This window comes from Thamnophis elegans, chromosome Z (assembly GCF_009769535.1).
Source record: "Thamnophis elegans isolate rThaEle1 chromosome Z, rThaEle1.pri, whole genome shotgun sequence".
Classification (NCBI taxonomy): domain Eukaryota; kingdom Metazoa; phylum Chordata; class Lepidosauria; order Squamata; family Colubridae; genus Thamnophis; species Thamnophis elegans.
In genome coordinates this window covers 103327429-103353439 of record NC_045558.1, presented here as the reverse complement: position 1 = coordinate 103353439, position 26011 = coordinate 103327429, and the positions used below count along the sequence as shown (strand labels likewise).

The 26011-nt window shown below is 41.4% G+C and overlaps 1 long non-coding RNA gene across 1 annotated transcript in view; it reads left to right on the top strand.

Annotated features, from left to right (window-relative positions):
* The first annotated feature begins 947 nt into the window (after positions 1-947).
* LOC116522979 overlaps positions 948-26011 on the top strand; it is a 40870-nt gene continuing 15806 nt past the window's right edge. The window contains exons 1-3 of the long non-coding RNA XR_004257018.1: positions 948-1107; positions 17754-17859; positions 22101-22177. This is a non-coding gene — a long non-coding RNA (uncharacterized LOC116522979). The remainder of the gene's footprint in view (positions 1108-17753; positions 17860-22100; positions 22178-26011) is intronic.

The window sequence follows — 26011 nt, the reverse complement described above, 5'->3', positions numbered from 1 at the left end:
AGCTGCCCGTGGCCCATCCAAACTTCATTTTCGCTGGCAGAGGTACTGCGGGCCAGTCCTATACGGTTTCTAGTGCGGCCAGATCCGCCCTAACCCCCGGGCCTTGAATTTGAGATCCCTGATCTAGGGTATAACTGACTTTTCCCTCCTCTCTCTGTATGGTTTGCCTCATATTATACTTCAGTTTCTTTATGTCCTAAATTTTAGATGTTGGCACCACTGTTTTACTTCTCATTTGGTGTACATACATAATCTATGACTCATCCCAATGGGCTTCTAATCTTTTCAGATAGCCCCTCTTTGAATAGTTGGGGACAATATTATTTATTATTTAGCTTTCTTTTATACTAAAGGTGATTCTTCTTCTGGACCTGTTTTTTTAATTTAAATCACTGACCATCAGCAAATATATATACCAACCACTCCTATATTCTGAATCCAAGGTCTCTAAAGGACAGTTAATATGAAAAATAGTTTAAATAAATTTCCTCTAGAAAAGGACTAGCATTGATCACATATTTCAGCTATCAACATGCAGCTACTGGGTTTAGGACCACAAGGGTTGCAAATAGAATCATGTATTCTGGAATCAATTTTAGTTATCAGTTGGTTCACATATAGGGATGCCAACATGGTTTGTGTCTTCTCCCACTTTTGAATTATTTATAGAGTGACATTCTGAAGAACTTGAAAGCTTGCCTGCAATTTTGTAACTTTTCAGTTGGCCAAGAAAGGTACTCTTGCTGTAATGCCAATCCCTGTCCCAGACCTATTTGGAACTGTGTTATCTCCTTCTTCCAGAGTATGGCACTGTGCATCAGTGCAATGCTTCATCCACCAGCAACAGGCCAAGTTAAATATTGTATGAGTCTATTTGCACCTATCTAAACTTTCTATTGATTTTGCTAAAAAAAAACCCACAAGCAATTACTTTACTTTGACAAAGATGGCTACCCTTAGGGGACTGTTATAAATACCTCCACATAAATAAAACCAAGAGAAGACAAGATTTTTCAGAAGTTGGAGTAGCAAGGTACATAAATGTGGGCTCTGCTGTATTAAAGCATGGCAAGGAAGAAAAGCAAATTCTCAGCTGCAGTATAAAAGGTATGAATATCTCATGGTGAAATGTTTTTATTAACTCATGCAACATCCATGTCAGCCATAGGAATATGACTGTCATTACATAGGATTCTGGGATTTCTCTATGCAAAAATATATGAATTAAACATGTTTCAGCAGAAACACGCACAGAATATTTGATGTTACTGAGTCAATATCTTCCGTAAGTATGGAAGAAGGACTGGATTAAAGTCTGCCCATTTTAAGTAAAGCATTTCTATAATGGAGCAATTCAAAGAACTGCTTTTATGCTGGTGCATAGCTCATCAGTGTCCTGATTAATCAATATCCCAGTGAATATCTTATTCATTCCAGGTACTTATGACTATTCAGAGAAGCAGGATCCCTCTGGAACTTTTTCTCAATGACAGATGTCAAAAGGGACAATTAGTCTTTGATAAGTAGCTGCATGAAGGAGTTACTGTAGTTGCATTGGCCTCAAAAGAAACATGAGTTTGGAGTTAAATTCAACCTCTTCAGGGTTAACTGGATCGGTTAGTCAGCTCCATTTGGGAATTCCCATAGCATTTTTATCACTAATAAGGATCCATGAGCTTGTAAAAGGTCTACTACTGGTATATAGGGCTTTATACCTATAGAGCACTACTCCAACCCACCATTTTTTCTATAGATTAAAACAATGGAGAAAATTTCATGACCTGTTTTTAATGCCTAAGAAATACGACTTTCTTGGCATCATTTTGCGTAACTATGCATGTTCATTGTCCAAGAACAGTTCTTTTCAAACATACAAATCATCCTATTTGACATGTATGGGCACTAGCTTTTAAAATGCAAGTTGCCCTGATATAGAGCCGTGGTGTCGCAGTGGTTAGTGCTGCATACCGAAGCCAGCCAGGTTCGTTCCTGCCGTTTGGATGGAGCCGGCTCCTGATTGGCCAACTGTCTGACAGCAGGCTATAAAAGGGGAACTGTCAGACGGAGGCAGTTAATTCCATCACTGTTAGTGTTGAGTCAAGGCACCATGTTAGTTATATTGTTGCAATTGTGAATCAAGGTTATTGCAAAGATAACTGTCTGCCTGTTTGAGACACCCACACTTGTTCTGACTATTGTTTAGTTAGAATGCAGTATTACAGGCTAACTCTGCTCATACTGCCAGCAGTTCAATTCCTTCGATTCTGACCGGCTCTAGGTTGACTCAGCCTTCCATTCTTCCGGGTCAGTAAAATAAGAACCCAGATTGTTGGGGGCAATATGATGACTCTGTAAACCACTTAGAGAAGGCTGTAAAGCAGTGGTTCTCAAAGTGGGTGGTACCGCCCCCTGGGGGGTGGGATGACTTGGGGAGGGTGCTAAGAGGCAAGGGACTAGATCACTAGATAAACTATAAAGTCCCTTCCAAGTCTGTCATGAGTTTGTATGTAGGAGGCCGACAGCTGCCCGAGACCATGGCTCTTATCCCCAAGAAGTGGACAATGCCCCCAAGCCTCGTCCCTCCCTTTCCCGACGGCTTGCCTGAAGCGGCAGGTGCCGGGCTGGATGGGCCACGCAGTTCTTCTGTCCCACAGATGCTGCCCCGTGTCAGCCGTCCTGCTTCCTCGACTGATTTGTCTTTCTCTTCATTCGCTCCATAACAAGTGGAGGATCACACAGCCCCGTCTCCATCTCCCGCCACCTCTCCTGGCCAGCGGTGGGTGAGGCAGCAGCTGCGCCAGACGCCCTTTGGGGACCCGGACAAGCCTTGGCGCAGGGACCGGGATGGGGGGGATGCGGTCCAAGGCCAACTTAGGACACACATCTCTGGCCCCAAATTCTCCGCACCCTGCGGAGTCCTGGTCGGAACACGCAGATGATGCAGAGGGTCGCGAAGCTCCCCACACCCCTCCTGTCTCCTAGGCGACGAGTGCCGCCTGCCAATCCCACCTGCTGAAGTTTCCCATCTAAGGGGGGGAGGAGTCAGGTGAAGATGCATGGGAGACGCTGCTGCTTCCTGCAGGCTAGGACTTAGCCCAGGGACGATGGGGGCCTAGATGGGTGACTGCTCCAAGCATCTGGGGGCGACATGCTGCTGGGGCAGCGATCTTCACAGGGAAAAGCTGGTTCTGAGCACCTGGAGGAATGCCAGGTGTTCCCCCCCACACACTCCCCGGGGACTGGAGAAAAATGCTAGGGATGTATTTCTAAAACCCATCTGATGCCCCCCTCTCCCCCAGGCTCACTGGGAGGCAGCCAGCATTTACGGTCACAACCGAGGCCAAAATTTTTGTTGTTGAGTGAAACATTTGTTAAGTGAATTTTACAACCTTTTGTGCCACAGTTACAGTGAATCTCTGCAGTTGTTAAGTGAGTCACATGGTTGTTAAGCGAATCTGGCTTCCCCATTGTCTTCGCTTGTCAGAAGCCACAAAAGGGGATCACATGACCCTCAAACCTTTGTAAAATGAGCCAGTTGACAATCATCCCAATTTTGATCACGTGCCCCAGGGATGGTGCAATGGCTTTAAGTGTGAAAAACAGTCATAAGTCACTTTTTTCAGTACTGTTGTAATTTTGAACATTTACTAAATCAAGATGCTGAGCTCGTCAATCGAAAGATCGGCAGTTCGGCGATTCAAATCCCTAGCGCCGTGTAACGGAGTGAGCTCTTGTTACTTGTCCCAGCTTCTGCCAACCTAGCAGCTTGAAAGCACATAAACAATTCAAATAGAAAAATAGGGACCAACCTGTGGTGGGAAGGTAACAGTGTTCTATGCACCTTGGAAGATTTTGGAAGAAGTGCATATAAGAGCAACTAAGATGTTTAAAGGTCTGGAGACTAAAACATAAAAAAAACAGTTGCAAGAATTGGGAATGGCTAGTCTAGAGAAAAGGATTGGGGGGGGGGACATACCTGATAGCAATCTTCCATTATTTGAGGGGCTGCCACAGAGAAGAGGGATAAGAAACAATGGGTGGAAACTAATCAAGGAGAGAAGCAACCTAGAACTAAGGAGAAACTTCCTAATAGTGAGGGCAATTAATCAGTGGAACAGAAGTTGCTTCCAGAGGTTGTGGGTGGTGCTCCATCACTGGAGGCCTTCAGGAAGAGACCAGACAGCCACTTGTCTGAAATTGTATAGGATTGCTCCTGGTTGAGCAGGGGTTGGACTAGAAGACCTCAAGGTCTCTTCCAGCTCTATTCTGATTGAGTAATTGAGGTCTCTGGCTGCTGCTATGCTGTTCCTTCCCTTCCTAGAATCTTGATCCTTTGCTGCTTCATACAGAAGTTCGTTCGCTATCAAAAGGCAAGTGTGTGAGACACGTTTACAATCTTTTTGACACGGTTGTGGAGTTTTTTAAAGACAAGAATGCTTTGCTCAGTGGTGAACTCAAAGAGATCAGGCATGACATTGCTTATTTATCAGAACTATTTACAAAGTTCAATGAAGTGAATTTGCAGTTGCAAGGAAATGAGGTCAATCTTATTAAGGCCAAATCTGTCATCTCTATGTTTATTTCAGTTAACTCTATTCAAGCGCAATATAGGCCATCGCTAGCTATACCAATTTCCGAGCTTGTCTGAGCTAGAAGAGAAAGGTGGGATACAAGATGATGATCTTCAAGTTTTGTGTGACCATTTGGACATGGTGCATAAAGTTATGTCTGATATCAGGATCTTCTTTTGATGGAAATTCCAGATTGGGTGATAAATCCATTTTCAGATCCTGAGGAAGATGGGGTAGTGGAGGAACATCTCACAGAGCTGCAAAATGACATTGAGCTGAAGCCAAAGTTTAAGAAATCGTATCAAGAGTTTTGGTTACAGAAAGTAAATTCTGATCACTATCCTGCACTATGGAGAGTGATTAAGAAGCTCCTTGTTGCATTTCCAACATCATATTTGATGGAACGTGGCTTCAGTGTCGTCATCCAACTTCTTTCCAAGCAAAGAAATCGACTCCAGATTACTGAATGTGGTGATTCAAGACTCCTGCTAAGTGACTTAAAACCAGACATTGGGAAACTGGTAATACTTCATCAAGCCCATCCATCACATTAAGAATTTACTGAACAGTGAAGTAGTTACTAAGTTTTACTGAGTTTACTAAGTTACTAGTTACTAAGGTTTTTGATTAATGACTATCAGACTTTGAAAACCTGGTATCACTGGATTATGTTCAACAATTTTGTTGAATTAACATTAACTAAAAAGGTTTTTTATTTTGGATTTTGAATAAATGTGCAATTAATTGTAACCGTTTTGAATTTTACTGTTACTATCTTCCTTCCATCGTGCAAACCACCCAGTCAGATGACCCTCCCCAGCCACACTCATCAAGCCACGTCCACAGAACCGGTAGTAAAAAAAATTGAATTCCACCACTGGGTGGGGGGTACTGTGGATCAGTTTGTAGCACCAAAGGGGCAGTGGACTGAAAAAGTTTGGGAACCTCTGCTGTAAAGCACTATGAAGTGATATACGTTTAAGTGCTATTACTATATTAATTTTCTTCTTAAACACACTTGTACCACTTGCATGAAAACGTTAAGCAGCATACTGTTTTTCAGTGCCTTTTTCTATATATTTCTATGGGAGAAATGAAAATATTAGTAGACTCTCTTCCATGTTAACATTTTTCCATTCTTTCCCTGGGCTCAAATTCCACAGAAAAAGCGCTTGTCTTTGAACCTTATAAGAGTGCGTTCTATGAAAATTGTACCCAAAAGGAAAAATAGAAAACTTTAAGTTCATTTACTGGTTGAAGGTCAGGTTTACCTCTACTTTATATACCAATCCCTTGACATCATTTTCTTTTCAGCTGCCCACTTTACATTTTGATAAATAGATATTTTCTGACTGGGCATATCCATAATGGCAGCCATTTTATGAACTGTCAACTCTGATATTCTATTTTGTGAACTATTTTGTTAAAATATATGTTCTCAAAATTACAAATAGGGCTGTTGTAATGTATTGCTTTGGAGGCATGCTATTCGGGAATTGCCTCTGTGTGCTTCAAAGCTTGTCACCACTCGACTGCTTTTTATAGCTGAGGAAGTGAGGCAGTATAAATCATCAACCGACATAGCTACCCAATTTATCTATCAAAGCTAGAACTGGTATCTTCTGGGTCTAAGCTATGGGAGAGTGGGAGGAATGAGTAGATGGTTTAAATTATACTAATTGAAACTAACAGCAGAAATGGGTTGTTCAACACACCTGAGCATGAAATAGCAGAACTGACTGAACAGATGCACAAATATTTGGATGAACATCTACCATGTTTATAGCCTTACTGACAATCTGGAACTGCTCACTGGACTTGTGAAAGCAAGATTTATTTCCAGCTGACAGAATGACGAGCTTGAGTAGAAGAACTGGCTGTTTGGGTTTGAAGGAAGAGTTCCATGAGATTGTTCAGTAACCAGATCTCTGTTTGAGAAGCAGAGAGTAAATATACACTTTGATCAAAACGCACAAAGCTATGCTAGAGATTTGATCAGATTAAAACAATATCTTCAGTAACAGTAACAATAATCACATGATAGCAGTTCAGGCTGATAACGACAAGTCTTAAGAAAAAGATCAATTTTCTCTAACAAGATGGTACACAAAACCATCAACAAAACCAACAGTAACAACAAAATTCCCTTTGTCAACAATTTAAAATATTTTCAAATAATGTTTCAGTCATTTTAATGACATATGACACATTTCTGATTGGGCCTAGCGATGCTGAATTGTTGGCAATTGTTAATTTTCCACAGTGCCCATTTCATGGCTAAACTAATTGGCATTTTGGCTTCTTACTGTATAATGAGAGGGTTTTTTTTTTAACTAATCATACTAGAGGTATTATTTGTAGAATTCTGGCAATTCTATAGAATTGCTACTTATCCCAGAGATGTCCAGGCTGGTGTTTTGATCATTGTTCAATATAAGAAATCATTTCAACTGAAAACACAAATGTATTTTATACTTAACATTGTCCTATATGTAGCCTGCCATCACTTAGATCAGTGGTCCCCAACCCCCGGTCCGCGGACCGGTGCCGGGCCGTGGAGTACCTGGCACCGGGCCGCGCAGCGGCCGGGGGCCATGATAGCTGATCTCCCCCCCCGCCCTCTTGCTCTGCTCGCCCCGGGAGGGAGGGGGCGGCGGTGGCGGCCTCGGCCCGAACTTGGGATGCTGCTGGCGGAGGCTGCCTGGGAGGCGAAACTTTGTCCGCGGACTCGCCCGGCCCGCCTGCCCCGTGGAATGACGAGGGGGGGAAGGAGGGGGCGGCGGCGCTGCATTTTCCTCCCAAGGAGAAACTAAGGTTGCGGGGGGGAGGGGCGCAGCGCGGCCGTTTCGGGGGAACTTGGGGAGCTTCGCCGTTCCGAGAGGCCGAGGGAGGCTCCGCTGCGGGAGGGAGGGGAGGGCGCCCGCCCGCCGCCGGCGGCTCCCTTCGCCCAGCCTGGCACCACAGTAACTCTCCAGGGCTGTCATTTTGTCGCCGAAGCGAAGGCGCGCACGTGGCCTGGCGGCCGCTCGGGCTGAAACGACGCGGAGCCTCGTGCTTCCCATGGAGGGGAGGGGGCAGGCGGCCGACCTCCCGTGTCGCCAGGCGGTTCGCTGACACTTCCGAGAGGCGAAGGCTTCGGTGCGCCAGGCCTCCCGCCCAGCCCCGAATGCCAAGCCGACTGCGGCTCCTTCGACCCGCCTGGTGAAGCGCCCGTTGCCGCCCCCCGACCGAGTCTGCTTCTTCCCGTTTTATAGCTGTGTATTCTACTCCTTGTGAAGAGTCAAATATGGTGTCAAGATGCGTATTCTGTAAACTCTGGGAATGCTCCATACTTCATGGAGGGATATGAGTTCCTTGAATGTGTTGCATGGAGTCTTGCGGATACAGGCTCAAAAGGAAATAGAGAAATTCGGCTATTTAGAACTTACTCAGAATGTTCACCTAAGAATAACGCAGGTTTATGCCAAATTTTCATGTACTACTCTTGAGAATGTTGTCAAATCAGATTTTACTTTTTAAAACATTAAAATAGCTTAAAAGAAGCAACCTAGTTAATATTCAATAAAATTTTACATTTTACAGCGCGCGCGAACAACGCCCCCCCACTCCTGCGCGCCCTCAGCGGGCCACGGTAAAATTATCAAAGGCTGACTGGTCCGCGGCGATAAAAAGGTTGGGGACCACTGACTTAGATGATCAGCTATAGTATCATCCAAGGAACCATGCTAGTGTAAGCAAAATTCAGATGTTTGCATCTATATCTTCCTGCTTTTGCTTTATCTCAGGAATATGTAACCTGTGAATTACACAGAGTTCCAGCACTTTAAGGATAGATATTAAATGAATCACCAAAATTTGGATGAAAAAGTTAAATTTCAATAATTTTAAGTTGAAATTAAAAAAATAAACTAGAATATGAGTGGAAGCAGAAATGCAATATTACTAGATAGTGAAATGATCTGGTCCCTCTTTCAAATCCCCTGAGTCATTAAAACTGGCCAAAACGTAAAAAGGTTTTTCAACCAGAAATGTTCATCACCCTTTTTGGTGATGTCACAGCACTCTCCCATTTAGAAAAGTGTTCTCAGACAGAAAAAAGTTGTTCATTACTGTTTTGGTTCATAAAAAAACTTTGTACCTATGCTCAGTGCCAATCCAGTGCTTGCATTATACTCCCTTCTTACATGAAATTAAATGAATTTCATTATTTTTTCTGCCATCTTTGAGAGGAGTAATAGCAGAAGAACTAAGTGTGTTCTATGATAATTCTGAGAACGTATGACTTTGTGATCATATTCAATTTTAATATTTTAATGTATTTGTATTACTTATAAGAGCTTTAAAGAGCAAGTTTTTAAAAAAATATTTTTATTAGGCATTTTTCTTTGTTATACATGTTTCCATTTTTGCAACTCTCTTTTGAATACACATAATTTTATACACACCATAATTATAACCATTATTCTCATAATACTTACAATATAATCTTCCCTTGTAATTACCCTATACAATTTAATATATAATCAAATGTTACTTATGATATTATTATCCTTAATTATAAATTACTAACTTTTGTTTCTATCTTCCAACCATTTATAAAGTTGGTCCCAAGTTAAATAGTACTCTGTTTCCTCTTTATCCTTAATTTTCATCATTAACCTATCCATTTCGGCACAGTATAATATTTTCTTTATTACATTTTCATCTATAGGTATATTTCCATTTTCCAATTTTTTGCATACATAATTCTTGCTGCCGTTATCACATGTAATATTAAATAGGTAATTCTTTTATTGTATTTTCCCAGTAATATAACAAGTAAAAACAATTCTGGTTTTAGATCTATTTGTTATGTTGTCATTTCTTCTAACCACTTTTTTATCTTTAACCAATATTATTTCACCATTGGACAAGTCCACCACATATGGTAATAGGAACCCGGTATCTGTTTACATTTCCAGCACTCTGGCAATATGTTTTAGAACATCTTTGCTATTCTTGCTGATGGCAAATACCATTTGTAGAACATTTTGTAAAGATTTTCTTTATATGTTGTTGACATAATTAGTTTGTAGTTTCTTTCATAGATGTTGCCAATTATCTAATTCTATAGTAACATGATGGCGAACCTGTGGCACACGTAGTGGCATGCATAGCCATTTGTTAGGGCACATGAGGTGTTGCCCTGTCAGCTCCAGCTTACATACGCTGGCATGTTGGCCAACTGACTTCAGACTTCATTTTTGGCCATTTTCTGCCCTTCAGAGGCTTCAGGGAACATGGAAGTCCATTCCCAAACTTCCAGTTTACCTGTTGGGCTGTTTTTCGCCTTCAGGAGGCTTCCCTGAAGCCTCTGGAAGGCGAAAAGCGCCCCTATGGGTAACCCAGAAGTTTTGGAATGGACTTCTGGGTTACCCATAGGGCTCTTTTTCACCCTCTGGAGGCTTCAAGGAAGCCATCTAAAGCCTCCGGAGGGCCTCGGAGAAGAAGGCGGTTTTCACCCTCCCTAGGCTCCTAGAAAACCTCTGGAGCCTGGGGAGAGTGAAAAACGGGCCTATTGTGCGCAAAAAGTGTGGGGGGAAAGCGGGGGTTGCATGCACAGAATTAAGAGTGTGGGCACACCCATGCACAACTCCCTTGCACTCCCCCCACTTTTGGCATGTGATGGCAAAAGGTTTAGCCATCAATGCTATAGTATATCCAAAAAGTTTAGCCTATACAATCATAGTTTCTTTTACATACTCTTCTTCCATTTTAAAATTCAGTAGATAACTATATATTTTCTTTATTAATTTATCATCTGTCCCCAGAAATATTGGATCTTATTCTAAGGGTACTTTGTAGAATCCATATGTTTCTACATCTTTCTTTTATCTTGTTTGTATTTGGATATATAACCACCAGTCCAAATCAATTCCTTGATTTTTTAGTTCCTGTCTTGATTTTAAGTCTCGTTGTTCGTTTAGGATAGCTTTAGGACAACTGTAATTTCTCCATTTTTCCAAATTGTCTTTATTTGTTGTATTAATTTAATGTAGTTGTCTTCTTTTATGGTTATATATCTTGCTGTTAGCCAGATTCCTAAATATTTAACATTTTTAGTTATCTGCATGTCCATATTTTTTGTCAGTTCATTTTTCTGCTTATTTGTGAGATTCTTTGTCAACATCTTAGTCTTTTCCTTGTTTATTTTTAGTCCTGCCACCTCACCAAACTCTTATATTCTTTTTATTAGTTCGGGTCCCATTTCTAGGGGTTCCTCTAAAATAAATACTACGTTATATGCAAATGCTTGTACTTCGCACTTTTCTTTTTTTATTTCCAAACCTTTTATTTCTGGATCTTGTCTGATTTTTCTGAGCAAGACTTCCAAAGTTAATATAATTAATAAAGGGGTTAGTGGACATCTTTGTGCCCTTGATTATGTTAAAATTTTCTATCACCTTTTATTAATACTTTCACCATTTTTTGGAATATATTGCTTGGTTCGTATTTATGAAGTTTTCACCAAAGTCCATACATTTTAATTGTAGTGTCATAAATTCCCAATCCATATTGTCAAAGGCTTTTTGCATATCCAAGAAGATCAACACTAGCTCTTTTTTCAGAATGAAAGAATAAAGAACCAGTTTGAGGTAATGGTTAAGAAATCAGGGTAGAAACTGGGAGACTGTAAAATCTACTCTTGCCTTAAATGTTAAATCAGCTTGGTGGCTTTGAACCAGTCACACTCTCTCAGCCCTAGGAAGAAAGCAATGGCAAACCACTTTTGAAAGTTTTTCCACTAAAACTACAGGAACTGGTCCAACCTGTCGCCAGGAGTCAACAAGGAATTGAAGGTGAAGATTTGCCATTGAAACTTAAAATCCTATTGGTATTTTAGCTATCTTAAAGATGAATGTTGCTTAACCATTTTTGTAATCAAGCTCTTACTTCAAATTAATGAATTATACAGATGTTGGAGAGTATGTGCATGATACTGTACAATCCTCACAATTATAATATTTAGTATTTAGAAAGTATAAGCTGTGTGCTTCAATTGTAGCAGGTTATGCCATCATTATGGTTGGTCACACAATCAATCAGATGTTTAGCCTAGATTTAGCATTTTTGTCCATCTGAGTCCTTCCCATGTACCTTTGCTTTCTTATGCCCTAGTAGGGGAGGAGGAAGGAAAACTACATGCTCATTGCAGAATCTACAGAATTTTGAACAGATAGCTATTCAATCTCTCTCAGAAGACCACCAGTGAGGAGAAATATATGACTTCATGAAACAACCTATTTCTGTGGTTGAAAGCTCTTAGTATCTGGTCATTCCTCATAATAGCTACCTGAATCTACTTTCTTATAGTATCATCCCATTGGTTCTGGTTTCTCCTCTGGGGCAATAGAGAACAAGTCCACTCTTTGTCCCAAAGGTACTTTTTCGAAAGGAAACTGAACTTGGAAAAACAAAGTCAAGTTGTCTTTTGGAAAAGCACCTTTGGTACAACCATAACCTTGATAAATGAGAAATCTACTTTTTCTTTTGTGTAATAGCCATTTTAGATAACTTGAAAGGAGTTGTTATGTTTTCTCAGTCTACTGTGGTGTGGATTAAACATACCAGTTGTTTCAATTGTTTCCTCATCGGACTTACTTTTCAGGTCCTTCACATCCTGGTAGCCTTCCTTTGGATTTCCTCCAGTTTATTGATGTTCTTTTGGAATTGTAGTGTCCAAACCGTCCTAAGTGGGGCCTAAAGAAGATAGGATGGGATAATTATTTTCCAATCTCTGGATTCCATGCTCCTGTTAACACATTCTCAAAGAGCATTTGTCTTTTCAGCATCATTTTGCTAGTTTATTTTCAACTTGTGATCTGCTTGAATATTTAAATCTTTTCACAGATACTACTGAAATTAATAATACAGCATTACTCCATTACTTGTCTCCCCAATCCTATATTAGTGCCTTTCATTTTTTCTCTCTCTCAGACTTTGCAATACCTGTCAAAGTTCACTATTTGTTTCAGCACACTATTCAAGACTGTTTAGTGTTAGCCATGCATCTTGGTTTTGTACCTTCTGCATATTTATTAATCATCCTCTCAACCCCCTTCATCAAGATAATTAAGAAAATATTGAAAAGAATAGGGCCCAAAATAGACCCCTATTGCATCATATTACTGTCTAAGCAGACATTATGTCCAAAGCACTTCCCCAACCTATTAATATTAGTACGTTTGTACTAATATATTTGTTCAAACCAAAATAATATTTGGAGTGAATAAAGCACAGGTGGGTTGCTTCCAGTTCAGCCCAGATCAAGCGTACCAGTAGTGGCGGCAGCGGGAGGCTCCATTCACCTGGACACTTCTGTTCAAGCGAGCGTGCATGCACGAGCAAAAAAATGGAAACCCACCACTGGAATAAAGGTAGCCTAGCATGGCTTCTTTGTAACAAATTCATGCTGGCTTTTGTTGATTTTTATTCCTATTCAAATGCTGATAAACATGCTGTTTAATAATCTGCACAAACAGCTTGCCCAGTATGGACTGCATGTAATTTCGCAGGTCCTTTTTCTCTTGCTTGAAGATAGGCGTGACCCGTCAAAACCGCGCTCGACTAAGCCACGCCCGATTAAACCGCGTCGCTGACGTCATCAACAGGGCGACAGCCAGTGCGGAGAAAGAAGGACGCTTTAAATAGCACTTTGAAAGCAAGCCAATTCAACTTAAGGTAAGGGTTAGGTTTAGGGTTAGCTTTAGGGTTAGGTTTAGGGTTAGGTTATGGATTAGGGTTAGGTTTAGGGTTAGGTTAAGGGTTAGGGTTAGGGTTAGGTTAAGGGTTAGGTTTACGGTTAGGTTTAGGGTTAGGTTTAGGGGGGTTAGGTTTAGGTTTAGGTGTTAATTTTAGGTTTAGCGTTTACAGCGTGCTTCTGTCTCCGCGCTGTTGTCGCCCTGTTGATGACGTCAGCTACGCAGTTTCGTCGAGCGCGGTTTAGTCGAGCGAAGATAGGAACTTAATTTGTTGCTTTATAGTCTTCTAGGACATCATCAGTTCTCCAGGAGTTCTTAAATATTCTGTGATTACTACACTAATCCTTTCAATATTCTAGGACATAATTCATTTGGCCCTGGATTCATTTATGTTTGTACTTTTACTTTTACCTTTGTCTGTTACAGCCACCTTCTTCCAATCTTGGCATGATGATGGCTAGCTAAAGCTTATGAAAAAAATCAGATCTCTTTGTTTCTGACATAGTCTCCCCACTTTTTGAAGTCTTTGTTGCTACTGCTGTTGTTATGGTCATTTTGTGAGATTATTGTGAGCTGCACTCTTTCTGAAATAATCTCTGCAATCTCTGGAAATTATCTTGTATCTTCTTTTACACTCTTTCCATTTGCAATACATCAATTGACTGTGAGCCATCATGTCATTATTAACTCTTAGCAATCACAAACCAAGACCTTTTCTATGATTACTTATTTCTAACCTGGACTTTCAAGTCTCTTTCAGTACACCTATCTGCAACTGAGTTTATCTATTTTGCTATTGGCTGTCCTTTTTCTTCCACCTTCCTCAGCATTAAACCCATCTCCAGGGAGCTAGGTCTTCACATAATATGTACAAAATAGGATAATTTGAGCCTGGACATCTGTGCTCAAACCTGGACTCTTGATTGACTTATTCAATGATCCATTTGTTTTCTTGGGTATCCATTGTATTTTCAGGAGCTTCAACACCAACATTCAAAATATCAATATTCTTTCCATACTGCATCTTCAAAGCCTAAATTTTCTTCTATCATATATACAGGGAATACTATTGCTTGCACTGTTTTGGTTTTTCTATACATTTCTATTCCTGCCCATTTTCTGTATGTAGCATTTTAGAAACCTCTTTGTATAGTTATACTGGTCTTTTAAGAATAATCTATACCACCTTATTTGTTATAAGAATAATCTACATCACCTTATTTCATTTAATTGCATTTCCCATAATTCTATTTTTTTCTCCTTTATGATTTCACATCATTGGATCTAATTTATTTCCCATCTGAGTTCATCAAATCTGGTTTTATGAAATCCAGTATGCAATCTGAATCTCCCCTATTCCTCCCCCCCTTGATATCCTGAATGGAAGGATAACACAGTCACTTTTTCCAAAATGACTTTCACTTCCTCCTGTTACCATTTCGTTAATTATTTCCTGTTAGGAAAGATTAGATCTAGCATAGCGAAGCCCCATATTCTTTATTCAATCTTCTAACAAACACACTTGAGAAATGTATTCTTTGAGAGGTAATTCTTTTATTCCTGAATTATTCTCTCCTTAAGGCCAGAAGAAATATTCTTAAAATTCTTTAACATCCTTAGCCCTTTATTTGTTAATGTGGGATATTCCAACCATATTCTAAGTTTTACAAGTAATCAACATCAACCATAGTGCAATTTTGATACAAAATACCATAGATTTCCTAGAATCTTCTAAAATGCCTTCAAAACCTATAGTAATTCAGGAGTTCTGAAGACTACAAATGGATCTGGGCCAAATTATTGAATCAATAAATATTTAATTGAGTGTGCTGTCAACTTTATACATTCCAAATTCTTTTCGAAATATTGTTTCTAAAACTTTAACTGATAAGAACAATTACTTATTTTTCAGAGTATAAGACACACCTTTTTTGCCCCAAAAAGAGGGTAAAAATCTGGGTGCATCTTATACATTGAATACAGCTTTTTTGGCCTACCGAAACCCCATCCCCTTTGCAAAAATGGACGTGCAGAGGGTTTGGGAGGCTTGCAAAGTGCTCCTGGGGGCTGGGCAAACAAAAACGAGCAAACAACATTTTTGCCTCCCCCCCAGCCCCCAGGAACACTCTACAAACCTCCCAAAAGTTCTGCATGCCCCCCCCCTTTTTTTGCAAAAAACAGGCTATTTTTGCGAAAAACGGGCCGGTTTTTGCTTGCTTGTGCCGCCCACTCCCAGCCCCCAGGAACACTCTAGAAACCTCCCAAAGCTCTGCATGTCCTTCCCCCACCCAATGGCCTGTTTTCTTGAAAAATGTGCCATTTTTGCTTGTTTTTGCCCCCCTCCCCCAGCCTCCAGGAGCACTCTACAAGCCTCCCAAAGCTCCGCATGCCCCCACTCTTTTTTTTCAAAAAACGAGGCATACAGAGGGTTTGGGAGGCCTGCAGAGTGCAAAAACTTTTTTTTAAATTTAGGCTCATATTATAGGTTTCTAATTCTGCCCACAGACTCCCCCCACCCCAACGTGATAATGTATTCAACAGAGCAGTTGAATTTGAATACCTCCAGTGATAAAATTGAAAGTCAGGAAAGTTAATACCAGATAACTTGGAGAGCATATACATATAATACACATTTAAATAACAACAATTACAATGCTGATGCATCGCAACTCTATCCTGATTAAAAATTCTACAATCCTAAAATTATATGCAAAACTGAGATGTTGAAAAAACTATCTGGTAGAATACAATGAAAAAAACTTTAGTACTGTAACTGACCAGTCTGGTTGCCTCTTTTCTGATTAGGAAATTTTATTTAAAATGTTTGCGCTCTGCTCCTACAATATTGTAAGAAAGAAAAACACATGGTTATAACCCTGTAAATTGAACTTTATTAAATAAATTTACCTTTATTATAAAGCATTATCTAGTTGTGTGTGGACTTTTTTCCTTATAGACTAATATGACTATTTTTTTAAGTATAGCTAGCTCTCCTATGCTCCACCTCTCATTAAAAGAAAACCAATTAAGGTAGCTTGCACAATTAAAAGGATGCAATCTATTTAACCAAGAAACTGACAATCAGGAAGAGTTTGTCCACGAAAGCTTTCAAATAATGACCTTATTTCATTCCAGCAAATCAAAGGCTTTTTGAAAAGGAAAGACTTGGCAAATCTTGTAAAGCTTGCAACAGAGCAGGCCAGATGTGCTTCTCCTGGGAGGAAGTTTTTAGAAGCAGCAAGAGAAAACTGTAGTAAAGGGCTATGACTTTTATCTTGTACTGGGGAGGAAAAATATACCCTTGAGTCCTGTCCCACATTGAAAGGCCAGGCAAGGCCTCTGTTTTTCAGGAAACAATCAGACTTACATGCCTGCCTGGGTCAAAAAGCTTTCCCCCCACCATATGTATACTGGACAATATTTAACGTTTATTTGTATTTGAAATGAAGATGGAATGACAATCAGTTGTTTTGGCTAATGCATATTCCACTGGGATTGCAATTGTGCTGCTAATACCCCAACCCCTCACTTCCCACCCCCAAAACATAGGACTTGCTTCTCAGTATATTGGTAGTAATTGAACAAGCTTGTGCATGTTTTTTGGAATGTAAAATGTAATGGTTTTGGAGGTGCTTACTTCCTCAGAAATTTGTAACAGATTGGAGCTATACCATTTATTTGCTGCTAAAATGGTTAAAATGTAAACATGAAATAAATCAATAGGTAGGAATTAGACACAAGGGTTATAGAAAAAGAAATCTAAGAATTTATATCCAACAGTTTTACATTTCATTGATCAATTTCTGATTGATATGTTAAAAACAGAGACAATTTAATCCATAAAATTTGAATTGTTCAGTAATTCAAATTTAAACATTATTTACAATTTCTTTTCAAAATAATTTGACTTTAGTATATTTAGATAAGATTCCTATTGATTTCTGCAAATCCATTTTAAATTGTTTGTGTATTTACAATCTATTTTTTGTAATCTTGCCCTATTGCATATACATAAATACAAACAAATCCTGAATTTGACTTAACCCTGAAATAAATTGCTTGTTAATCAATCTCCTTTCAACAAGTCTTGTGAAGGAGGATTTCCTGATTTAGGCATTCAACTTCACAATTACCCTAGCTAATGAAAATGATGGATATATTACCTCAGCAGAACTTCATTGAACAAAATGGCAATATAAACCATCATTCTTAGCCCTTCTACATATTGATGTCAGCAGGCTTTGGCCTGACAAAGATATTTTTCATAGAGTTTCTTCACCTTCTTCTGCAGTGGCCAAGCCATGTATCCTTCTTTACCAAAGATAGTTTTATCTTCTTGAAGTCTAAGATACTTTTTAAAATTATTTATAGTGTCACTGGAATGTCTTGACAGCTCCAGTTTTGCTCCCATCTCCATAATGTTGATTTGTTTCATCCCCAGGTTATGCTTTGATCTGATGGTATTTGGGAAAGACCTTGGGAGACTGCGTGAAGAGACACAATAAAGGGAATGATTAGATAAGAGACAGCATATCTACAACTCAGAGGTGAGTTACTACTGGTACGATACGGTTCGGCCGAATAGGTAGTAACTCCAGCGGACACGTGACGGTACTGGTTCTATTCTTGGCGGCGCCATCTTGATTTTCTGTTCTGCACATGTGCAGAACAATCTTCATTGAAAAAATATAATCCCCCCCCTTTTGTGGGGGAGCTGAACCGGTAGTAATGGCGGCATGAAGCCACTCCTGCTACAGCTGGATAGTGAATGGATAAGGCAAAAAATTCAGAGACCATCCCTACCTTCTCAGCCTGTAAAGGAGATGGAGGAGAGGAGAAAAGTATTCTATACTTGCAAGATTCTGCCAGTTAGTTTTACAATAAAGTAGAATTAGCTCATCCGATTGTGTTTCCTATCTAGTTTACACTTGCAACCAATATTAATACTGTAAATATCTTAATACAATTTTTCCACCCCCACCTCCTCCCACTTCTACTTTACAGCCCAAGAAACTATGGAGGGTCTCTTTTGAGCCTCCTGTCTCATCCACTATGTTGCCGCAGGGTGTACTAACTCTTATCTATTACTTTCATGGGTTTGTTCACCCAGTCTTCACCCTATTATGCTAGAATAGGGCATTGGTCCAAGCAATATATTCCACTTGAGAGACCGCCTACTGCCAATTACCTCCACTAGACCAATAAGATCCCACAGACTAGGCCTCCTCCAAATTCCATCAGCCGCCCAGTGTCGACTGGCGACTACCCGGAGGAGGGCCTTCTCTGTGGCTGCTCCGACCCTATGGAACGAACTCCCCGTGGAGATTCGTACCCTCACCACCCTCCAGGCCTTCCGCATAGCCCTTAAAACCTGGCTATTCTGACAGGCCTGGGGCTAAAGACTTGCAGCCCCACTCCGATGGTATGATTGTTGTGTTTTTTAAAATTATGTATGGTCTTACGTTTTGTAATCTTGTTTGTTTTTTCTCCCCCCCCCCTTTGAATTGTGAGCCGCCCTGAGTCCCTTGCAGGGAAAAGGGCGGCATACAAATAAAGTAAATCCAATCCAAAAAATGGTCGCCCAGGTGGCCGCCTTGCAGATCTCTTCCACTGAGGCCTGCCTTGTCCACGCTGTTGATGTAGCCACACTGCGTGTGGAATGCGCCGTGATGTTGGATGGAGGAGAGGTGGTTTGCCACATAAGCCCTAGTTATTGTAGACCAGATCCAGTGCCCAACCATAGATGGTGAAGCCTTTAGACCCTTATTTGTGGGATGGAAAGAGACAAAGAGGGCCTCAGTGTGTCTGAAGATAAGCGTCTTGGCAATATGGATCTTAAGAGCCCTTCTGATGTCTAACTTCTGCCATTTGCGCTTGAGACTGTGAGAGGGATTTGGGCAAAAGTTTGGTAGGGTGAGGTCCAGGGACTGATGAAAGGCTGAATTGGCCTTTGGGACAAAGGTGGGATCAAGCCGAAGGACCACATGATCTGAGTGAAAGGTACATAGGTCGGAAGGAATGGAAGCTGCCAATTCTGAGACGTGTCGTGCTGATGTGATAGCCACCATGTGGTGATGCAGGGAGGCTGACCTGAGAGGCTAGAAGGGTGGTCCAGTGAGAGAGTCAAGGACCCTGTTGAGATCCCATGAGGGGAAGCAGTGGATGACAGGAGGGCAGAGGTTAGACATGCCCTTAATGAAGCATCATACATGAGGGTGCAAGGAGAGAGGCTCATTTCAGTGAAGTGAGAGAACCGAGGACAGAGCCGAAACCTGCCTCCGCAAGTGTTAGGTCCTTTGTTTAGTCCCTGTTGCAGGAACTCCAAAACCTGAGGGACCAAAGCCTCCAGGGGGAGATAACTTTAGAGAGGCACCACGTGCTGAAAGTCTGCCACATTGATTCGTAGATTCTATTAGTGGCTGGGCGTCGGGAAGCCTGAATGGTTTGGATTAGTCTCAGAAAGGTTAACCTCCCTCAAGACCTCCCGCTCAGCCTCCATGCGGTTAGGCGCAGCCAAGTTGGTTGGGGTGATGGATGGAACCCTGATGAAGAAGGGACGGTATCAGGGGAAGATGCCACTTTGGCCCCACTCAGAGGTTGATGAGATCCGTGAACCACGGAAGGCACGGCCAATGGGGGTCGAGCAGAATGAGCTCGGCCTCCTCCTCTATCATTTTCCAAATGATCCTCTGAATCGGGGGAAGGGAGGGAAGGCATACAGGAGACTGCGGGGCCACCTGCACCTCAAGGCATCCATCCCTTCCGCGCCTGGTGTTGTGTAGCGAGACAGGTACCTGGGCAGCTGTTTGTTGGATGCCGTTGCGAAGAGATCTAGGACTGGGGTCCCATACCTGGTCAACAGCTATCAGAAGATGCAATCGTTGAGAGTCCACTCCGCAGGGTCGATTGTTGTATGGAGTTTTGGAGCCCGAGATGTGTTTGGCGTGGAGAGAGAAAAGATTGGCTTTCGCCCAGATCCCTAGGTAAAAGGCGGACTCCATGTGCCTTGGCTGTTGTGTTGTCCGTCTGAATGAACACGTGTACTGTGAACCGAAGAATGGAACTGAAGGAGAGCTAGATTGATGGCCCTCAACTCTAGCTAATTCACACTGTGGAAAAGGTCGGAGTCCGACCAGAGAGCCTGAGCTATCTGATCCTCCAGATGAGTGCCCCAACCCGTCAAGCTCGTGTCCGTCATGACTACGAGGCGAGGAGGTTCCCTGAAAAGGGACCCCTGAGAGATGGCTGGGGAGATCCACCAATCCAGAGAGAGAAGGACCTCTGGAGTCAACCTGTTGACAACCTGTTGAGACAGCTGGAGAAGAGGTGCCTGCCACTTCCTTCGTACCTCTAAGGCTAATTCCCTGAGGCTGATCTGTCTCTCCTGAGACAGGAAGACTTTCCCCTGGGCGGAGACGATGAACTAGATGAGAGGTGGAGGTCAGGTGGCTTTTCTTCTGATTGATGGAGAACCACACCTCCTGAAGTACCTGCAAGATGTCTTGCAGATTCCGCAGGGTGTGTGACCTGGACAAAAGGAGGATGTCGTCCAGGTAACAAAAGATCCGAAAGGGTCTGGCAAGGAGGTGAGCTGCTACAACTGATAGGATCTTGGTGAAGACCCTTGGGGCTGATGATAACCCAAAGGGAATGGCTTGATACTGGAAGTGATGGCCCGCATAGATGAATCGGAGAAATTGTCAGTGTTGCTTGTGAATGGGTACAAGGAGGTAAGCCTCCATGAGGTTCACTGAAGTTAGGAGATCGTGTCTGCGCACACTCTCTAGAATTGACAAGAGTGTGCATTTTGAACTTCCTGTACCTGATGAACCAATTCAAGAATTTGAGATCGAGGATCGCTCTCCAGCCCCCCTAAGACTTGGGCACGATAAAGAGACAAGAGTAGAACCCCCATCCCACCTGGCCTTGAGGCACAGGTTGAATGGCCCGTATGAGGAGCAGGTGATGAATGGTCTGTTCCACTAGGAGCCTCTTTTGAGGATCCCTGGAAATGGGGCAAGGGACAAAGTGGTTCAGAGGGCTGGAGCGCAAATCCAAGAGAAGGCCGAATCTAATCATGGACTTGACCCACGCATCATTGGTGATGTCGTCCCAACGATCTGCGAAGGTTGACAGCCGACCCCTTATGGGGAGATCCTCCAGGCAGTCACTTCTGCCTCTTGTAGAATCGGTTGGTATTGTCCCTGAATGACTTTCTGGGCTGGAATCTCTGGCTGTTTCTGCCTGATCTGTTGGTAAAAGATGGGCCCTGTCTGGGAGGAGCCTGATGCTGTGGATGGGAGTTGGAGGGACCCCCGTCTTGACCCTAAAAGGGCTGTCTGCGATAAAACGATTGACTGCAGCCCGCCTGCTTCTTAGTGGCCGGCTGCAAGACCATCCGCTTATCCTTGGACTCCACCGATAGGGGGTCCAATGGGGCTCCAAAGAGAAGAGATGAAGAATAGGGAGAGGAGGCAAGCCTCCACTTGGCCTGGGCGTCCGCCTGCCACTGTTCAGCCAAAGCAGACGACGGGTGGAAATGGAGGATGCTATGGCCTTGCAAACCTGGCTGCGTCCAAGGAAACATCTGCTGTGTATTCTAGGGCCGCTTTTATTTTGCTAATGTCCCTGCGAGCCCTGGAATCCCTGGCCGGAAGCCTAGCCTGGAGTTGCCTCAGCCATAAGAGGGCAGAGCGACTAAAGAAGGAGGCAGAGGTACCCACCCTAATGGCCCAAGCCGAGGCCTGGTGACTCTTGACTAGCGTTTGCTCTTTTCTCTTGTCCTCAGGGTGAAGAGCCTCCTCAGGAGCTGCTATGGCTGCGTGATGACATGACTTTGGCAGACTCAGTTCTATTGGTTACTGAGTGAGTTAACCCATGCATGACCGCTGTCTCCACCAACGTTGGAGGAGGATGTTACTCGCTTTACTAAAGGGCTGGCTTCTGCTAAAGTTAACTATTGAAGAAAGCTCCATGTTTTGTTTGCAGGTTACAAAATATCTATCCTATTAGCATAAATGAAATAAGTATGCAAAAGAAGGAATTGAACATCATCAGTCCTGCTTTGGGTTATTGAATTATTTTTATCCATATCCATTGATTCCTAATTCAAGTCCATTTTTGGAAATTAGCTGGATCTGAAACAGAATTGATGCATGCAGTAGAGAGCTTTAATGGTAAATAAGTGGTTCAGGTTTTGTTTTGTTTTAAATGTATAAGGACTGATGTTGGTGAGGTGGGAATCGGTAGTGCTTAGGCCAAACATTTGATCAAGTGCATTCTAGACCACAGACTGGAGAGAAATGTATTGACCTAAAAAGACAGGAATGAAATCCTGAACTTCAAACACCCCAGCCCCACCTCACACAGACAACATCACACAATTTGATTTCTGGATTCTATATCTGAAAGATCTGCCTTCTACTCTGCAATAAAACAATTTATTGGGTAATATCAAGGCCTTGAGGTTTCTGCTGTTATCTAACCATGGGATTGAGTTTCTGGAAGAAAAGAGATTTATTGCCCTTCCTGCCCTGAATTCTGACAATATGTGCAGCCATAAACCAATTTAAAACATTAATAGCAAAAGCATGGAGATTCTGTAACAAACCCAAGTGCATTTTACTCCATAATTCAGCTTGACATTGCCAGGTTATCTGTTTTTCCTATTTCATGAACTGACCTTATGAGAAGAGTTACAAGGCTCAAAGGAAGGAAGGAAGGAAGGAAGGAAGGAAGGAAGGAAGGAAGGAAGGAAGGAAGGGACTTCAACTATTGATGTTATGATGACAAACCATACATTTTGGAAGCAGGTTTGCAAGTTGGAATACATCAATATTTCTCTTTTTTTACTGATTTCCCCTTAACAGCTTAACACTATTTCCTCTAGACCTTGCTTTGGGGGAGGGGGGGAGAGAATTTTATGCTTTTAATGCAATTTTGCAAGATGTGAGTAATTCTATCTTGCGCCCATGTTCAGAAACTGTATAGTCTTTCATTCCAGCACAAGCAGATTTTTTAAAAAATGCGTTAGCAATTGTCATCCTGATCCTCTTAATTCTGAATGAGGTAAATGGGGCAGAACATTTCTCTCCCCACCCCCAAACCTTGCAGAATGTCTGACTTCTATTAATGTCAAAGAATCCACTCTGGTTTCTATTACAGCCCTTGATTCTCAACCCTATAATTTCTGCTAATGTCCCCCTGCCACCTCCCATTTCACTTGTTAATCCTTTTTTGGTTAAAGGTTTCCTCCCTTGCTTTTTTTTTATTTTTATACACAGTGTCCTTTCAACAGGATAACTCAGTCTGAAGAATGACAGACCAAAGGAGCAACAAACGTGCCATAACTTTCATTTTTTACAAGGAGCCAACACAATCCAAAGCAACAATGCTTATAAAACGTGATCCATCAAAAGGATAGAAAGACAGCAAAAGTACACTGAATTAGAGAAAAATGTACTACGCAAGCATCTTTGCATATAGGAGATATTGTGGAAAAATTCAAACTAGGCTTAGTGATGCATCTAATCCATTGAGGAAGAGGTTTTGAACAAATGAAGCTTCTTGGGTTCAAAATAAGAAAGCGCCTAAATAGGTCTCAAACTGCTTGTGGATTGCGTTATCAATATTTTTGTCTTTAAAATATTGATGAATTCCACATGCAAAGGCCTGGCTGAATTTCTTCTCACAAGCCAGGATTTTACGAGCTGATTGATCTGCTTATGCTGTTGAGAGAATAGGATTTCTATTGTTCAAAGCAAATGAACTTCAAACACTATGAAGGGAAGGGAAGAGAGAAATGGAGGGGTATGCAGACAACCTTGCTTTAGAGTTTATAAGACAAGAATGAAGGAAAAAGGAGATACTTACTGTAGCTTTCCATGATTTTTTTTTCTTTTTTAAAGGAATTCCAGGAAGGGTTTGCTCCTGACTTTGCTGAACTTTGGAAAAGAATAAAACAACTCATCCACTTCCTAAGATAATAAAAAGATCTTTAAAATTAAAAAGATGAATATTGTTGGAGTAAAGTTAAGATTCAACTCCAAACCAAACATATATTTGGCAATCCTTCATATTTTAATTCAGCAGCTTTTTCACAAAGTAATGCAAATAAAGCCTTGATCAAATGTCATTCAGCAGCCGGTAATTACCTACAGGAATATGCCTGTGCTCTTTTCTTGGCTGTAATGATGAAATAGTTTGCTATTGCCTTCTTCCAGCTCATTTTCTCTCAGTCAGCCCTCATATTTCTCAGTAGTTTCCCATCTAAAATGTAGCCAAATCTGATCCTGCTTAGCTTTTCTGAGATCAACCAAGATTGACCAGATATACTCAGCTTCAATCTCCAATGCCTGTAGTTATTCTATGTCTTACTGCAATTCTGCCAGTTCATTTACTAAAAGAAGCTAAACTAAATAAAAAACTGTTCTCATACAATCTACTTTCAAGTAGTATAGTCCAGGCCACTGGAAATCCTAGAATTGGGAAATATGTAAATCTTATCCAGTCATCTGCCCTGCCAAATACAGAATCAATGATCTACCTAAGAATTAAATGGCACAATGCAAATCTGTTTTGTGTCTCAATAGAGGAAACAAAGGAGCCATCAAAGATGTATTTTGAGCAAACATGAAGGAGAAGAGCTAACAAAAATACAAGATGCAGGCCTACTTAGAAAAACTCCTTCCATTTTTTTCCTGTTCCATTAATGCAGAGCCTAACCCACCCACAAACCTGCTCTAAAACCAGTGATTTTATATCAACTGTGTCCTGCTTACTTTTCCTGTGTTCTGAACAAACAAGAGTTTTGGTTGGAGTCAATTGATTTTCCAGGTGTTACTATAAAGCCATTGCAAAATAGTTAAGATCAGGCTTATTCTGAGTTCTTGAGCACATAGGAAATTGTTCAGGTTCCTATTTGTGAATGGGAATCCTTTTCCTGGAACCTTAATTCTAAGCTTTGTTAAATCATAGGTGACTTTCCCTTCTTAGGGCAGCTGTGTCAATCCACATGCTTACCTTCTGTTGCTGGAATACCTCCAGCAACTACTAGTGTGTCTAGTCCACAAGATTCATTGAGATAGACACAATGTTGTTCATCCATCATCTTGAATTTGGGGTCAGTGGCCTTTGGTCCTTGGTCCTTAAATCAAGTTTAATTTCCTTTATGAAAAACATAAAATGGCATTTCTGACATGGGCAGGAACTGTGAAAATTTGGGGAAATGTTAAAAGGTCAAGGCAAACATGTAGTTGAGTCCTATGATGTCTGTTGATCATCCAGATTCCAGGTGCTCTCTAAGTTTGGAGTTCAGTAAGGACTATTCAGATTGAAGTCATAAAGCAAGCACTTTCTTCTGTTTTGACAGGGGAATATGCTTTGAAGGACTAGGAAGGGGAACTCTTGACTCACTACAGCTGCAGTGTTTCATGCTATTGCATCCTCTTTTTAAATTAGAGTCATCACTAAAATCCATTTAAATTTCTTCAGAGCATAGCATGACATAGACATACAGATGTAAAATTCAGTCCTGATCTGCCAGGTGTTTCTTGATTGCTACTTTCATCAATTCCACCTAGCATAATCAAATTAGGGATGATGGTATTGCACTTTGGAGAGTCAGAGTTTCAATGTCTTGTCTTTGAATTGTTTTAACTAAGACCTTTTTTATAGCCTCCAATATCACCCATTTTTTCT